This window comes from Festucalex cinctus, chromosome 9 (genome assembly GCF_051991245.1).
Source record: "Festucalex cinctus isolate MCC-2025b chromosome 9, RoL_Fcin_1.0, whole genome shotgun sequence".
Classification (NCBI taxonomy): Eukaryota; Metazoa; Chordata; class Actinopteri; order Syngnathiformes; family Syngnathidae; genus Festucalex; species Festucalex cinctus.
In genome coordinates this window covers 24,343,764-24,347,167 of record NC_135419.1, presented here as the reverse complement: position 1 = coordinate 24,347,167, position 3,404 = coordinate 24,343,764, and the positions used below count along the sequence as shown (strand labels likewise).

Below are 3,404 nucleotides of genomic sequence, written 5' to 3'. Positions count from 1 at the left end.
TGGCCAAATGTTTGCTGTAACATCCATAATAAGCTTGTGATGCTCGTCTTCCTCAAGTGCTTTTTGTTTGGCAGCGAAAACAGAGGTTGTAGTGGGGCTATGGTGGAAAAAAAGCGACAATGCGACCTAACAGACGTGATACACAGCTAATCCTGCCTGACTTGCTAAATTTAGTGTATGAGCAAAACAATTAATGCCCCAGTTTAGCTTCTCTTACGTCAACGTCGTTTTTTTCCGTTATTATGGCGTTAGATTTGTGCCACAATTCCGTGCGTAACAAAATGTGTTTCGTACGTACAAAATGTGTTTCGTACGTACCAAAAATGTGTTTCGTACGTACAAAATGTGTTTCGTACGTACCAAAAATGTGTTTCGTACGTACAAAATGTGTTTCGTGCGTACAAAACATTCCTCGCGCACGCTTGCTACGTCTCTCTTCAACACATACGAAACTTTGATTTACGCTTGCGATGCAAGGGTCGAGGCGTAATATTTGTGCCACAATTCTTACGTTTTCATTATGGTAAGTTACAAAATACTGTACTGTATTTAAGTCAGTAAATCCTATAGTTTTGTCCTCTTTTGATCGTGCTACTATCATTACAATCTTAAACAATGCATGCCATCATGAGTGGCGTTGTATAAGAAGTAGAAAAGAAAATGTTAGACCATCCATTTTTCTTTAGTAATTAGTGCCTGGTACCACTAAAGGTATATCGTGAATAATAGAAAACATTGAATACATAAGAGCACTGTGTTTGGCAGTCCAATGCCATAGTTATTGACGTAAGAATTGAATTCATTTTGGTTACAAGACAACCATACACCATGACTAGCAGCTGTTGAAATAAACATGTTTGCCCAAAATAATTGTTTTTACTAATGTGAGAAACATGGTTGATCTTGTCATTTTTCCATAACAACAGATAGACAATTAAAAATCTGAGCGCTAACCTTGGGTTTTGTTTTTATTACCAGGCAACAAAGATGACAAAGGACACAGAATGCACCTGATGACACCACAACAGAAGTGTAAAAAAAAACACGAGAAGCAGAAGATGAAGAAGTGGAGTGGAAAAAAATATTGATATCACGCTATTGGCCCATGCAATATGCATATAACAGACATGCAATAAGTTTCATATGGAATTTTTTGCTTTTATCTGAATTTGACCAGTCAGCCACTTGCTAAAATGTGCACCACCATCCACTAGTTGAACATTATTGAAGTCATTACAATTAAATAACTCTGAATACATTTTACTGCATTAGAAATATAATTTGTTCATTAGATAATAAAATCATCATCAGTCATTTCTTTAGATCCATATTAAATATTGCAATATCTATTGCTATATTCAGCAAAATCGCGTATTGCATGATTTTCCAATTTTGTGCAGCCCTAATTCCTGACGTTTTTGAGCCAGCTGATGAGACCAATTTGACTTAGTCATTAAAATGTCTGTAGGAAGAGTCAGAACGTGAAGCTGAGAAGCAGAGAAATCAAGAGCTCCTGAAGAATGACAACATTAACATTGGACTATCATAATTTGAAGTTCGAATAGTTGTAATGGCCTGTTTTGCAGCATACCAAATCAAACATTTTTAAAATATTTTGTCTCCTGTAAGTTGTCGACACTTTTACTGAACTTATTTAAATGTGTCTTGCAAACAGTATCATTGACAATTAGAAAAATAAAAAGTGTCACACACACTGTATTCGGAACAACCTGTAAACAATAACCAAAATACTATTGCAGGTACAGTGCCAATGCAGTACATGACACATTTATGGTTTCAAGATTAAAGTGCGGAAGTGCACACACTGCACATTTGCCCATCATTGACCAAGAAGACCTCAGAGTACTGTACTCACGATGATGTATTGAGAATGCAAGACCCAAGAGGTTCCACAGATGAAAATATATTACACATTGTATTTGTAATTGACACTTAATGATGCATTATCGATCAACAAACAGCAAACTGTACATTTTGTTTTTAAATCAAATGAATCGTCCTCAGTTACAGTGCATCTTTGCAGTTTTTATTTCAAGTTTTACACACAGTAGGCATGGTAGACTGCTATTGTGGAGCCATCCATCGCCGTCCCATCCATCTCAGCTGTACTCTCTATCCTTAGACATTTTATTGATGACTGTGACCCGGATATAGAAACGATGCGCAATCTGGATTGGTTTACCTGGTAAATTGGAAACAAACAAAAGCTCAAGGTTATTAATTGTAAAACGTGAAACAATCATATCCATCCATCTTCATGTAGTTATGGGAAAACAATGTGACCATCCATGTTTCTACAGTTTCTTGTTCATGTTAAATGTCTAGTACAACTAAGGGTAACCACTTCATAACCTCTGCAGCTATAATGTGATGCTCTTTTGAGGGAGAACAGTCAGAAGACCTTTGCAATAATCAAGTCTACTGGAAATAAAAGCATGAGTCAGGTTCTTCTGGTATGGAGCATGCAACCCTTCTGTCGAAGTCTTTTAGGTGGTAAAAGGCTGCTTTAGTGATTTGTTTGAGATGGCATTTATGTGCACAAGTATACAGGTAATGACAACAAAATTAACTCGTGAATTGAATTCAAGAGCTGATATCTCGTAATTTTCCACGATTTTCTAATCAATATCACTAACGTACTTAAAAATCAGTAACTATGGCATTGTGTTAACAGTGCTTTTGGACATTCCATGTTTTTTTCTGTCTGTTAGTTACACGATATACATTTGGTGGCACTAGGCACTAAAAATGCATAAAAAAATAAAGAAAGGGGGTGGCGATTTTTTCTTCTTCATCATGACTATGCACATCCATTGCCAATGTCGTGTATGTAACTATTACATACAATTTTGATTGTCTTGGGAGCCTGTGTGTGATAGTGGCCAAGTTAAAAGATGCTACTTTTATGCTACTTACCGTAATGAAAATGTTGAAAGTAGTCTTCGATTCGGAAGTTAGCGTCCCCCCCAACGGTCATCCAACGGTCCCATGAGGGCTAAAACTTGTCTTCCGCTAAGCAGGAAAGCAGTTGGGAGCTGCTTCACCCCGTAATATAACAAAACTTTTGTTAAGTAAATAAAAGTCAGCAGAAATGCAGATAAAATACAAACAGGAAAGCACCGAGTGCTAGTAAAAAAACAAAAAAACAAAAACAAAATCGAAGAAGCGCCCATGATGCAACGCGGCATGACGACACGTTGTCAAAGTTCTGCCTGATTGGATATTAAACAGCCAATCAGGATTTGCTCTCCTGTCCGACTCCTGATTGGTTAAGAATTGTGGCACAAATATTACGCCTCGACCCTTGCATCGCAAGCGTAACTCAAAGTTTCGTACGTGTTGAGGAGAGACGTAGCAAGCGTGCGCGAGGATTGTTTTGTACG

At 37.4% G+C, this 3,404-nt stretch overlaps 1 long non-coding RNA gene across 1 annotated transcript; it reads right to left on the bottom strand.

Annotated features, from left to right (window-relative positions):
- Positions 1-1,908: 1,908 nt before the first annotated feature.
- Positions 1,909-3,159, bottom strand: LOC144025862 (uncharacterized). The gene is made up of 2 exons (XR_013284972.1): positions 2,938-3,159; positions 1,909-2,203 (listed from the first exon to the last, which is right to left on the bottom strand). It is a non-coding gene; the product is annotated as an uncharacterized LOC144025862 (long non-coding RNA).
- Positions 3,160-3,404: the final 245 nt, after the last annotated feature.